The following is a 14,894-nucleotide window of genomic DNA, read 5'->3' on the forward strand; positions in this document are numbered from 1 at the left end:
TTTCTGCACATAACAAGTCCTCGTGGCTGGGGCTGAACTGAGATAGGGCCCTGAGTTGGCAACTTCATGGTGTTCTTGGCCTTTCCTTCCTGCCTGTCACTCTATGGTTATAAGATGGCTGCTGTAGCTGCAGACATCACGTCTCCATTCACAACACAGAGAAACAGAAAGGGCAGTGAGAGTGACTGTTCCATTTACAAAACTTTCCTAGAAACTCCCAGTAGAATTGTGGTTATGTCCTGTTAGTTCCCATTTGTGTCAAGCGGCCACCCCCGACTAGGAAGGCAGGCCTGGGCTTTTAGCTTCTGTGGTGGAGGTGGGTGGAGCGAGAGAAAGGGCAGTGGGCGCTGGGATAGCCACTGAGCTCTGCATTTGCATCTGCTTTAGTAGCTCTCGCGGCTGCCTCTGTGTTGTGGCTGTGGTCTGCTTGAGAGCAGGGCTATCAAGGAGCCCTCTTTCCTTCACTTAACCTGCCTTTAAAGGCAATACATGATGTGAAAATTACAGGGAACCCTGAAATCTAAAAATGCTTTATTAAGGCTGTTCTATGATATATTTTATTTTTTTCTCTCACCCCCTACCCAGTCTTCCTAAGATTGTTTTCTTTGTGATACGTTAAAAGTGATTTCAGCCATTCTGTGAAAAAGAAAACTTGCGGTAGGAGTATCTGAAGAACATGGATTAGCCTTGGCAGAGATGTGTGGGCGGCATCTGTGGGCAGCACTGCTGAGGTGAGAGCAAGGGGAGGAGGGGGATTGGAGGCTTCTGTACAGCAAGCAAAGGGAGTCAGTCTCCTGGGAACAGCCCAGCTCCTGACAGCAGGGTGTCAGCTGGAAGGAGAGACAGAGAGAGAGGGCCCCCAGCTGAAGTTTTCCCATAGGTCTGTGGTTTCGACTCTCCTGCTGCCTCCAGTGGCCCCTGGGCACTGGGCACGGGTTTCTCTGGTGTCAAGCTGGGTACAACCAGGCTCTCATGGCTGATTTAATCACCTCCCAAACCCAATTGGCGCTTTATGTTTTCCATGTTTTCAAGAGTTACTTGGCAACTGCTGTAAGGTGACAGTCTGTGACCAGGGCACAGGCCTTGATTTACACCCTCTCACTTAACCCTCACATTCATCCTTTGAGGGTTGGTACTCCTGTTCTCCCCATTTTACTGATGAGGAAGCTGAGGTTCACACTGGTAGGAAGTAACAGGGGTCTCTATTGCTTCTCTAGTGGTCTGAATTCATTCATTCTTTTCTCCAGTGCTGTTGAGGACCTAGCCAGACCCTGGCCGGGTGCTGAGAGTACAGGTGAGAGAAGTTGAGGTCCCTGTTCTTATGCAGCTTGGAGCCTGCATTAGTGGATGTGAGCCCTCACAACACAGTGGGAACTCTGTCACACTGCAAGATAGTGCAGAGGCAAGGAGGAGGAGGAGCCCCAAGTCTGTCCAGTGCTCCACAGAGCTTGTAAAGATGGACATGCCGAATGTCTTTAAGGGAGCATCTTCTTGCCCTCCAGACATGCAGGAAACTTCATCCTTTCACAAGTGTTTCCAAGTAGAATGTCTGCTGGTGAGAAGCAGGTGGGCAAGAGTGAGCCATTATGAAATCAGCAGGAATGCGAGGCAGTAAGCCGCCCATTTCCTGCTTCCTTTATGCCTCTCCTCTCTTGATTTCACCTGTGAGATTACAGGTAAAACAGAGAAGCAGAGCTACCTTTACAGAATGCATTGGTCTTGTTTTAGCCTGTAGAGCAGGAAAATGGGGCTGAAGGGCAGTGGGGAGGGAAGGGAAGTGCAGTTTGTGCCAGGAGCTCCTTGGGGAGACAGAGGAGGATGCTAGGGCAGAGAGACAGCCCTAGGGGAGCAGGGACGCAAGTGTCTAGCCTCCAAGAGTCACCTGCACTCTGGAATGGAGATCCCTGGTGATCTTTGGTTCAATTCTGAGGTGCTGGGCTCCTTACGAAAGTATTCAGCTGCTCCTGGAAATTGGGCCTGTCACCTGGCTTTCTCTTATCCACCGATCCTCTCTCAGCCCCAGTAGAGAGGAGGCTCACGGGTAGCACCAGGAACTGTCTCTGGGTAATGACATCCCCGGCACCCCTATGCTGCTAGGGAAGCTTAGCAAAGGGATTGGTCAGAGAGGTTTGGTGACTTGGTCTCCCCTTGCCCTCTGCCCTTGCCACCCCCTGTGTGCGCATGCTGGCCTTCACGAGGCGGGGGGCACACAAATAAGATATTGGCAGAAGAGGCAAAATGGCAGACCTAGGGGAGCAAATGAGAAACATTTAATGGACTGTCAGCTTATTTGTAGAGTTCTGAGGATTCACGCCAGGGCTGGGATTTAATGATGATAATGCCTTGGTTTATCTACTGCAAGGGTTTTTTCTCTCTCTCTCTCTCTCTCTCTCTCTTTTTTTTTTAATATTTTTTTTTTGTTTGTTTTTTTTTTCTATTTTTTGGCCGGGGCTGGGTTTGAACCCGCCACCTCTGGCATATGGGGCCGGCGCCCTACTCATTAAGCCACAGGCGCTGCCCAAAGGTTTTCTCTTAAAAAGCCTATGGCTTTGAAGGTCTTCATGCATCCATCCCCACCATACCGCTCTGTGGCCAATCAGGGCTGAGGGGGGCCTTATCCCTCCCCCTTTAAAAAATATTTTATTAGTTCCTGAGTGGTAGGAGGCAGAGTCCTTCCTGGACCCCTGGGCTGTCAGACCAGTGCTCAGCTGCACGCTCAGAGCCCTCTGCCTCCCTGCCAGAATTATCTATCTGCTGTGTCCCTCTGTTTCTTGGAAATAAGCAGACAGTGCTCCCAGTCCCTGGGATCTGGTTTTGACTCCCTGCCCTACAAAGCTAATGGATTGTTCAATTCTGTTCCTTCTTACATATTATCTCCCACTTCTGTTGCCTGTTTTCTTTACCTGTCCAGGTCTTTTGTCTTCTAAGCTGTTCTAAGTTGAACTCCATTTTTCTCCACCCTCCTTCCTATCCTCTCAGCCCTCCTCAGGGTCAGCCCCGGCCAGGGTGACCAGTGCCAAGGGGGGAGGGGGGAGCTGTCCCAGGGAGAGCCAAGCCTCAGCCCTCAGAAGTCCTTCTAGGAGTGGCACTAGGCAGAGGCAGGAGGGGAGCAGAGGCCATAGGAAATTAGGCAGTTTGAGGCTAGCGGTTGCCTGGCACTTCTTCCCAGGCGAGCAAGAGGCTGCCTCAAGTAGAGGGAGTAAACTTTTTAATAACAACTGGGGGAAGGTGACATTGCTGGGAGGAGACAGCTGGCCAGCTCTCAGCAAGCCATAGAGGGAACTTCTGCCTGGAAAGGTCCATCAGAGTCAGTGCAGGGCTGGGTCCCAGCTCTGGGATTTAGAAACTGATGGGGTTTCTAGGTGATACAGAGATGATACACAGGCAATCAGGTTTCCTCTCCCTAAATGCAGGGCCTTCTTAACCCTGCGTACCTCTGAGTGTCCCCTCGCCCAATGCCTAATCTCGTCCGTAAGTGGTCTCTGTTAGGCCAATTTGACTACCTGAGTTCTTGCTCGCACCCCACCCTCCGCCCTGTCAGGGAAAAAAAGACAGCAGTGCCTGCCACACGCCCCCGGTGTGTGAGATAAGAGAGGACTTTTGAATATGAAGCCAGGAGGTGTCCCATGCATGCCCACACAGTAGAAAAACTCATTTCAACTCAAGTGGTGGGGGAGGGGTGCTGAGCGGGGAGGAGCGGTTGGGCACGGGGTGGGGGTGTTTGGCATACCTTTTATGTGTGGGACATAACCACAAGAGGGATTTCACCTAACAAAACCAAATATTTTGACTTGGTTGGTTGTACCCTTACATTAACCTGCAATAAATTAACTTTTCAAAAAAAAAGAGAGAGAGAAAGGAGAAGGAAATGGAGTCTCCAAGTCAGCACACACATGCTCTGCAAAAGGGAAGGTTTTCAATTTTTGTTTTGTTTAGTTTCCAAGATGGAAGGAATAACTGCAAACGGGAAATGGCAGAAAGAATTTAATAGTATACATCTTGATTTTCAGTATGGATACAGACCGTGGAAGTGGGGCCTCAAAAAAAAAAAAAAATAGAATTTAATAGTATACTTCTTATGGTATATTGACATTGAAAAATCAAGACAGAACTAAATATATGTCTTGCTTTTAAACGCTGAGTAGCCTTTCTGGGCCCCTGTTTTTGGATTCTTACAGGCCTTCCTTCTTGCGATGTTAGCCTGGACTCCATGGGAAGAAAGAGATTTGTTTAGACCTTTCTTGAGGGGCCTCAGGGATTACTAGGGAGGGCTGGTCAGTGTCACCAGTGAACCTCTCCAGCTGGAGAGATATTTAAAGTTAGAAGAAATGAGTGAACATTTAAGTCAGGGTCCCCCACATTGAACAAGAGTCCCTGCCCTGACCTGAAAAACATAAAAGCACACAAACCCATCATGTTTCCCTTTACAACTGCTTGAAATTACAACATTATGATGTCTGAAAACAAAATAAAGGGATAAGTCTTGCTTTATTTTAAACAGCCCACATCCTGACCTCCTCACTGTACCCCAGGAGGCTGACTGAGATCCCAAGGTGTGTGTCCCATCCTTGACAATTACTGACCCAGCCCACGCCTCGTTTTCTAATGGAGGCACCCAAGCCCAGGGAAGGGCCAGTCCAGGTCCTGCTTTCCTCCCCCTCCACCCTCACCATTAAGTTCCCAAGCAACCAAACATTGCCACTATTAAGGACTAGTTCCCAAGCAACCAAACAGTGCAGACTGTAGGCTGCCGGCCTGTGTTGCAGGCAGGCAGGGCATTAGCTACTTAAGAAAGCAGTGGGTACAGAGAGAGGATGCGTATGGCCAGGTCATGGCACGGAGGGTGATTAGAGGTTTTCTGGTTTGTTCTTGATGGGATTGGCTTGTTGGCCTCTCAGAGCTAGAGCTTTGTCATGCTTCGCATTATACACTCCACTCCATGACCTGTCTTTACCGAGGGCCTTCTGAGCCCAGCCGCTTAGAGAACAGGGGCATTGATCCAGTGGCGGTTGCTGCTATCAAGGAAGTAAACAGTTCATTAGCAGATACATAAAGCAAGTGTTCTCTTCTAGAAAGGAGCAGTTTTCCACAGTATCTTTCCTTTTCTGTATATATTTGCTTACTATTTCAGGATGGCCAGCTTTGATTGTCATATTAGCGTAAGACAGGGATTTAATAAAGCTGTAATAAGTTGAGAACTCCAGTGAAATGCACTCTGATAGTTTAAAAAGGGTATATTAACAGCATGATCTTAACTATGTAAAAATACGTGTTCAGGCATATATGCTCATACCACATTTTGTCCATCCCGACACAATGTTTTAAATTGATGCTCCACTAAAAAGGAAAATGCTGTCAATCACTTGTAAGACACCCTTGATTACGAGGCATGTCCCAATTTCAGAATTTGGGGGGGGGGAATGTGCATTTGCAAATCAATGGAAGATAGGATATTAGTAGGATGGAGGGATTAGGTGTAATAGTTACCTTCCTGGGTGCTTAAACTGATTGTGGGTAATTTTTTTTTCTTCATCCCTTTGTCCTTTCCAGATTTTTCATAAAAAATTATCATTTTGATAACCATAAAAGAAAACAGCATGATATGAAGGTGATATCATCATTTATTTACACATCTTTAGACCTGAGTGTCTTGGAAAGGGATGGGTGGTCTTATACTTGTATTCTTTCAAGTTTCATTTATGAGCAGGCTCCCACCTTGAAGGTAATTAGCAGAATATCTTTTAGGACTACTGTTACCATTTTTTTTTTCATCATTAAAGCAATAAAAGCTTTCAGTCTTGCTCCCAAAACTCTTCTTTCCTGGATCAAGACTACCTTTTCAGGGGACTAGTGCTACAGAGTGGGCTGAAGACACAATCTTTCAAGTTGTAGCTCTGTAAATTATTCCCTCCCTTTCCTGTGGGGTGCAGTTATAGCCTCTCTTTTGTCCTGTGAACTAGGGGCAGGCAGTGAAATGACAAAAGTGGTGTCTGGGAATCAGAAGCAGTCTCATCAGACAGGTGGCTCGGTAGTTAAAAGAGTTCAGTCTCCATCTTCTGCATTCTTAGGAAGGTCATGGCAATATATCAGAACCTATAGTAACCATCTATTGGAAGTTAGTGGAATTAGAACTGTTCTGCGGCTCAAAAGTCAGGGTTACCAGGGTGGGGGGCAGGTTGAGGAGAAGACTAAAATGTGCAGAAGAGGAGATGAGCCACATTGGCTGCCAGCTTAGCTTCCTGGCTCCCACATCCTTTTCTTGCACCCTTTTGCATGGAGCATGCACATAGGGCCGTGCAGTGGCGGGCCGAGGGTTTTTATTCCCCGACGGTCTTACCTGGAAAGCACATTCTTTCCAGCATCAGTGTTTACATGTAGAGGCCTTTTATTGGACGCTATTTTATAGCAGTTTTCATCCTTCTCTTTCCCACAGCTCTGGGGTTATATGATGCCTGTCTCTCTTCTTCCTGCCCCTAAGGTCCCATGAATTCACGCCTTGTTGGTTAGTCCTATACCATTAGCAGGGTGCCCTGTTCAGAACTAATTGTTTCCCTGCCAGGTTAATAGCACCTTCACTGGAATTGAGGCTTTTAGATAACACAGTTGTGTTTGTAAATAAATATCTTTCGTTGAGATGCCACACCAAATGGATTTTCTAGAAATGCATTCTAGAGAAAGTTGAAGTAGGGCTATCATAGAAAGACTTTATTATATTTGTTTATCTGTCTTTTCTTTCCCAAACTCAAACAACATAGACATACATCAAATGAATTTTTTTAGCATATAAATCTTCATATATAACTTCCTGCCAGAGTTAGAGTAGGAGAGGGATTCTAGGGTGTGAGAGAAAGTTTATTCCTCTAGGATGTTCTAGAGAGTATATGTACATTCTTAAACATCTCGATCCTTTCAGAATTGATTTTTCTTCATTAGAACTCAAATACATTCCACGTTGTTAAAGTGATTGCATTGAAATTATTAAAAAGAAAAGAGAGGTGGAAGAAATCTTGCTAAAGAAAAAAGGTAAAGAAATCTTGGTGACAATGATTAGTTTGGGAAAAATATATAAAAATTTTTAATTCAAAAATAATTGCTAATAAAATTACACTGATTTTAGAAGTCAGTGTAAAATTGTTAAGCTTTTAAAAAGTCAGCGTTAAACATTAAGCTTTTAAAAGTGTACATTTTAGCTGGTGCAATGGCTTATGCCTGTAATCCCAGTACTTTGAGAGGCCAAGGCAGAAGGATCACTTGAGGTCAGGGGTTCAAGACTAGCCTGGGCAATATAGCAGTATACCATCTCTACAAAAAATTTTTAAAATTAGTTGGGCATGCTAGTGCATGCCTGTAATCCTAGCTGCTTCCTACCTAGTCTGAGGTAGGAAAATTGTTCAAGTGCAGGATTTGAGACTACAGGGAGCTATAGTCACGCCACCGAACAGCCTAGCTGACAGAGCAAGATCCTATCTCTTTTTTTAAAAAATGAACATTTTTAGGGCGGCGCCTGTGGCTCGGTGAGTAGGGCGCCGGCCCCATATGCCGAGGGTGGCGGGTTCAAACCCAGCCCCGGCCAAACTGCAACAAAAAAATAGCCGGGCGTTGCGGCGGGCGCCTGTAGTCTCAGCTGCTCGGGAGGCTGAGGCAGGAGAATCGCGTAAGCCCAAGAGTTAGAGGTTGCTGTGAGCCGTGTGACGCCACGGCACTCTACCCGAGGGCGGTACAGTGAGACTGTCTCTACAAAAAAAAGAAAAAAAAAAATGTACATTTTAATATTTAAGTGTTTTCATTAAATTTTGCTTCTTCCATTCTGTCTCAAATCTGAGTTCAGTTCTTAAGGTTCTTCTAGTTTCTCAACTCCCCCCACTTATTTTAAAAGGTCTGTACTTCTCAGTTTACTTAAACTTTTTTTACCTGGGTCTTTTAAAATATATCATGTTTTTTAAACCACTTTTTCTATGTTAACCAGTGTGATGAAAATTTGTCAAATGGTATGTAAAACCAGTATATGGTGAAAATAAAATAAAACAATAATTTTTTTTAAAAAACCACTTCTTCTAGAATTCTCATTTTGGTCATGGCACGCCTCGTAATTAATGCTTTAGCTCATGCACTTGCTCTGTTGGGTAGTATAGATTTATTCCTAGTGTTATTCCGCTTCTTTGAAGAGCAAGTCAGATTAGCCATGTTATATTTAATCCTCTTTTTATCCCCAGACTTTTCATTTTAATCTTTGTTTCTTATATTTTATATTACTAAGACCTTTCTGACTGGATGGTGCTTCAGCTCATCTCTTACGGTGCATCTTCTTAAACACTGACTCATATCCAGGCTCATTAATTTACAATTAATTTACAACAAATTTACAATTTGTTTAAAACAATTTTATTCAGGTGGTGTCCATATAGAGCAACAGTGGCTTTCTTTTACAGGCCCATCCTAGCAAAAATGAGTATAAGACCCCTTTGCAGACCACACTGCTTCTATATAAGCTAAATAATAACCACAGGGAGACTTTACAATTTTACTTCATATGAGTATTCAATACAGTAGTTCTTTGTAAAAATGTCATAAGAAGCCCATTTATATTATTAAGTTTTTGCATCAGGGAGAAGTTGTATCTTTTGTTTAATTTACTTAGAGACACCTGAAAATTGAGCCCACTGGTCCCAGAACAGTCAGATCTGGATAATTCATTATCTTTGTCCTCATTAAGATCTGCTGCTGACTGGTTGAGTAAGTTTAGGGAAATTTCACAAGTCTGTGGATTAAATGAGAATTGAATAAATTAAGGGCTTTCAGTTTTTGCCCAAACCTTGGGAACTGATAGGGAGGAGTTAGAGGAGGTAGAAGGACGTCTCTTAAGTATTGGGTTCCATCAGATTTTATTTGGAAGAGATTTCATAGCACTTTTAAAGATTCTAAAAACCTGCTATTTTCTCTAGGTTTTTGAATTTGAGCCAGGAGGATTTCTATAAATTGAGGTTTGCCAGGGTAGGGAAGAGAGGTGCTTCCAACCCTGTCTGCCAGATGGAAGGACATGAAATGAGACGAGCACCACACCGAGAAAAGGAAGACGCCGTCTCAACAGAACTCCAAACAAACCAAAGCAGCTCTTCAGATTGAACCATTTCTTGTAACTACTCACACTGTCCTTGTGCTGGTGGAGCTTCAGGCTGGCCAGCCCAGGGAGAAAGGAGAGTTTGTTAGGGGCTATTGGCAAGGTGTGCTTTAAAGCCCTTTTTCCAAAAAACATCATGAATAGTATGTTTATTATGCAGTGGGAACTAAAAAGAGCTTGTTGGGTCATTCAAAATGCCATTCATTTTAAAAATCTCTTTTGGTTTTTAAAAATATTCATAGATTTGGTTTTTAAACAGTCATTTTTTCATAATTAGCATATAAAACATTCATATTTCATCCTGTTTGAATCTTTTGTCCTCATCAAGATCTGAATATTTTAAGCAAAGCGCCTCCATAAGAAGTTTTCCAGCCTTGACAATTCAATCTAGAAGAAAAACACAAAGAAAGGGCTTATATATTATCCTGCCGAGTGGCTCAGTACAGGGGGAAGAAGGGATGTAATAGTGCTGTCAGAGTCAGATTCTATCAAATCTGAATTTTCTATGGCAAGGAAGGGTAGAGTGGGCGATGGAGCTAATCCTCAGATCACGTTAACAAGGGTTTATATGATGGAAAGACATCAGGTTACGTCAGACCACACAAGGATTTGCTTGGAAGGTAGATGGAATCTCCTTGGTCTTTGGGTCTGTGTCCTTTTAGAGTTTATAATGTACTAATTATGTGTTTGGTGGTATTTAAGACCCCCTAAATTGCTCCAAAAATTGAATAGCATTCTAGAGTGCATAATTTTATAAGAAGATTAATGATTTATTTATTTATTTATTTTTTTGGAGAGGCAGAGTCTCACTTTCTGGCCCTCGGTAGAGTGCCGTGGCCTCACACAGCTCACAGCAACCTCCAACTTCTGGGCTTAAGCGATTCTCTTGCCTCAGCCTCCCAAGTAGCTGGGAATACAGGCACCTGCCACAATGCCCGGCTATTTTTTGGTTGCAGTTTGGCTGGGGCCGGGTTTGAACCTGCCACCCTCGGTATATGGGGCCGGCGCCTTACCGACTGAGCCAAGATTAATGATTCATTAATCTTAATATATTTATTAATTAATATATAATTAATGTATTCAAGATTTTATACTTTTGTGATAGTTATATGACATGGAGGCAATACAATATCAGCTTATATATATCAGGATATTGAAACTTTTATAATCTATTGATAATGATTTAGGCAACTTGTTAGCAAACACCGTAAAGTTACTCTGGTTAATTTTAGCCAAAAATGAATTGATCAGAAGATGATCAGGTTACTCAGAGTTAGCTGACAAGGCTAGAGAGCCAAGCTTAGGCAGGAATTAGGGGGAAATGAAGGGACAGCCATAAAATCGTCTGGTTGAGCCACTGCTGCCATTGGTATAGCATCTCCGTTCTGATACGGCATTTAAAGCAGTGATTCCATGCCTCTGGGTCACCCCACAGTGTTCTGAGACGCACTGAGCCCGTGATGGGTTACACTCTTTAACCTCACAGGGAGGGGAGTGGGATGTGGTAGGTGACAAGTCTATCCCCTTTCAAGCTTCCAGCGTTGGTGCAAGAGCCCTGCTGTTCACCCATCTTGCTGCTATACCCTGAGAAAGAAGGGACTAAGGATGCTGGGCAGCCAAAATAATAGAGGTTCACGGTGTCATTGGGGGAAAAGTTGTCAGAGAAGGGTAGTATAGTCAAAAAAGGGCTGACTAATGAACCAAGAGATTGAGTTTAGGGCATGGCTCCAATGACCTAAGTGATGTTGGGCAGATTGCTCAATCTTCCTAGGCCTATGCGTCCTCATAAAGACAGAATTTTGATGATAACCTCAGCTCCCTATGGCTCTAAGCCCAGAGTCTTCCTTCTAGGAATAAAATAAAAACATAAATAAGATAATAGACGCAGACCAATCTCTATTACATTCCTCTAAGAGAATGATAAGCTGAAATATAGACATGGAAAGGTTGACTTTAAATACTGCTGTCTGAAAGTAGGAATTGCATAGTATCGAACTGAATAGGAGTCAGCCACAATCTGCCGGAAATGTTGCTTCCACAGTTCTGCCCATACTTGTGGGTGACTTAGGGAAAATTTCTTTTTTTTTTTTTTTTTTGAGACAGAATCTCACTGTCACCCTCGATAGAATGCTGTGGCATCACAGCTCACAGCAACCTCAAACTCTTGGGCTTAAGCCATTCTCTTGCCTCAGTCTCCCTAGTAGCTGGGACTACAGGTGCCCGCCACAATGCCCAGTTAGTTTTTCTTTTCTTCTTTTTTTTGTTGCATTTTTGGCCGGGGCCCAAGTTCAAACCCTCCAGTCTCGGTATATGGGGCCAGTGCCCTACCCACTGAGCCACAGGCACCGCCCCTAGTTTTTTTTTTTTTTAATATAGTAGAAACAGGGTCTCGCTCTTGCTAAGGCTGGTCTCTGAACTCCTGAGCTCAGGCAATCCACCTGCCTCAGCCTCCCAGAGTGCTAGGATTATAGATGTGACCACTGTGCCCCGCCTTTTTCTTTCCTTATTAAATCAGCTCTTCTTGGTTCCTGATTCCCTAGGTCTGATACGCAAGTTTACAAAGTTTTTGTTTGTTTTTGTTTTTTGAGACACAGTCTCAAGCTGTCGCCCTGGGTAGAGTGCCTTGGTGTCACAGCTCACAGCAACCGCAAACTCTTGGGCTTAAGTGATTCTCCTGCCTCAGCCTCCCAAGTAGCTGGGACTACAGGCACCCACCACAACACCTGGCTATTTTTTTGTTACAGTTGTCATTGTCGTTTGGCTGGCCCAGGCTGGGTTCAAACCCGCCAGCGCCCTACCCACTGAGCTACAGGTGCCGCCATCTTGAGGAAAATTTCTGAAACTCATCTCCTCATCTGGGAGGTGGAAATGCTACTGTGATACTTGATGTGCGATCTGTTGTGAAGATTAAATGAGGCAACATACGTGGAAGTGCCTGGGACTTAGGAAGCATTCCTCAAAGAACCGTATTCCCTTTCCCAGGTGCCGGGGTAGGGGATTGGTACTGCAGCAATGCTCTCTGCTCCTCTCCCTTGAGCAGAGGGAAGTAAATGAAAATTTAATGAGCATTTGCCCAGGAAAAGGCACAGTTGTAGGCTCTGGGCCAGGCCTTGTATGGAATATAAAGAAAAATCAGAGTTTATAGTTGTCATAGGATCACAGGCCAACATTTCCTTTTGCCATACTCTCTAAATTCAGATCAGGAGCACTTCAGGATTAAGAGTTATGATCTACACAATACCAAACGTGGCAGTGAGTTTTTGTTTTTGTATTTTATTATAAAAAGAATGAAATAAAGATAACCATATAAAACAAATATGTAACTTACTGAATTATTTTATAGCAACCATATGCATAGATAAATGACAGGTGTGGAAAATGGTTTGTGCTTTTTAAATTACACATTAATGTAAGAATCTTTGTGCTATAGTAGCAAGAATACTGTTCGTAAAATTTGGTTTCTAGTCTTGGCTCATCAATTCCTGTGACCTTGTGTGGGCCACATAACCTCTCACAACAGAAATGTATTCATCTGAAAAGTACCTTCCTTACCCCAGAGTGTGTTAAGAAGAGGTATATGTAATAGCACTTTATGAATTACAAAACACTAAATAAGGGCAGCGCCTGTGGCTCAGTGAGTAGGGCGCCGGTCCCATATGCCAAGGGTGGCGGGTTCAAACCCAGCCCCGGCCAAACTGCAACAAAAAAATAGCCGGGCGTTGGGGCGGGCACCTGTAGTCCCAGCTGCTTGGGAGGCTGAGGCAAGAGAATCGTGTAAGCCCAAGAGTTAGAGGTTGCTGTGAGCCATGTGACATCATGGCACTCTACCTGAGGGCAGTACAGTGAGACTCTGTCTCTACAAAAAAAAAAAAAAAAAAAAAGCATTTGCCTGTATTAGCCATAATACAATTAGGAATTTAAAAATTAGAATCTTGGTTTTGCATAGTTTCAGCACTTTGGGAGGCTGAGGCAGGGGAATCGCTTGAGACCAGGATTCCTGGGCAAAAGCTGGACTGTCTCTGCAAAAAATTTAAAAATTAACCAGGCATGGTGGTGCACACCTACAGCTGCTTGTCAGGAGGATCATTTAAACTCAGGAGTTGAAGGCTGCAGTGAACTATAATTGCATCATAGCACTCCAGTCTCAGGGATAGGGTAACACCACAGATAGATAGATAGATAGGAATCTTCACAGTACAGATGTACTATTTACTTTTAAATCTCTCTGTTGAAAGAACATTTTTCATCATCAAATAAGGACTGTCATGTGCTGGAGGCCATAGAGAATAGTCTATAGAAAAACCTCCCTTTTATAGGAATTTAGGATTAAAAGTAGACAAATTAAGGCCAAGCATGATGGCTCACACCTGTAATCCTAGCACTCTGGGAGGCCAAGGCAGGAGGATCCTTTGAGCTCAGGAGTTTGAGCCCAACCTGAGCAAGAGGAGACCCCATCTCTACTGAAAATAGAAAAATTAGCTGGTCATTATGGCAGACACCTATAGTTCCAGCTACCCTGTTTCCTTGAAAATAAGACAGTGTCTTATTTTAAGGTGTGCTTCCAAAGATGCGCTAGGTCTTATTTTCAGGGGACCTCTTATCTTTCCTGTAAGTAGGTCTTATTTTCAGAGGATGTCTTATTTTCAGGGAAACAGGGTACTAGGGAGGCTAAGGCAGGAGGATTGCTTGAACCTAAGAGTTTGATGTTGCTTAGAGCTAGGCTGAGGCCATGGAATTCTAGCCTAGACAACAAATACTCGATCTCAAAAAAAAAAAAAAAAAAGTAGAGACATTAAGATGATAGCAACTTCTTTTTTTTTTTTTTTTTTTTTGTGGAGACAGAGTCTCACTTTATGGCCCTCAGTAGAGTGCCATGGCATCACACAGCTCACAGCAACCTCCAACTCCTGGGCTTATGCGATTCTCTTGCCTCAGCCTCCCGAGTAGCTGGGACTACAGGCGCCCGCCACAACGCCCGGCTATTTTTTGGTTGCAGTTTGGCCGGGGCCGGGTTTGAACCCGCCACCCTCGGTATATGGGGCCGGCGCCTTACTGACTGAGCCACAGGCGCCGCCCGATAGCAACTTCTAATAGCAAAAGTTTACACAGATCAATGCCGTGTTTCCCTTACACTAATTTTTGTTTTTTAAATGCAGAGATATAATTTACAATGGCCTTTATATGATATTGAATTGTGGAACAACCATGAATGACATATCTTAGAATTTCAAAATCCATAAACTTGGATTTAATCTTGCTAGCTTGACCAGGCCCAAGAGCTCAGACCTAGCTAGCTGAGTAATCCTAGCACTCTGGGAGACCAAGGCGATTGGATTGCCTGAGCTCAGGAGTTTGAGACCAGCCTGAGTACGAGTGAGACCCTGTCTCCAAATAGAGCTAGGTATTGTGGCAGGCACCTGTAGTCCCAGCTACTTGGGAAGCTGAGGCCAGAGGATCACTTGAGCCCAAGAATTTGAGGTTGCTATGAGCTATGATGCCGTGGCACTCCACCAAGGGTGACAAAGTGAGACTCTGTCTCAATAATAATAATAATAATAATAATAATAATAATATTGCTAATTTCCAGACTATGGTAGAGAACATACACTACACATTTGCCAAAGCTGTGAATTGTGATCTTTCCTTGAGAATTTCCTTTTTTCATGAAACCATGGCTCACTCTGAATAAAGTCAGCTAAACCCATCACACCAAATTGAGTCATGATGAGCACTTGTGTTTCTAACCTGTGCAGGCCTCCTCCGACTTGGCCAGTGA

At 43.9% G+C, this 14,894-nt stretch overlaps 1 protein-coding gene across 2 annotated transcripts in view; it reads left to right on the forward strand.

Annotated features, from left to right (window-relative positions):
* The window catches only part of LARS2 (leucyl-tRNA synthetase 2, mitochondrial), a 155,502-nt gene that overhangs the window by 72,897 nt on the left and 67,711 nt on the right, over positions 1 to 14,894 (forward strand). The window lies entirely within an intron of this gene.

This window comes from Nycticebus coucang, chromosome 8 (assembly GCF_027406575.1).
Source record: "Nycticebus coucang isolate mNycCou1 chromosome 8, mNycCou1.pri, whole genome shotgun sequence".
In the NCBI taxonomy this organism is placed as follows: domain Eukaryota; kingdom Metazoa; phylum Chordata; class Mammalia; order Primates; family Lorisidae; genus Nycticebus; species Nycticebus coucang.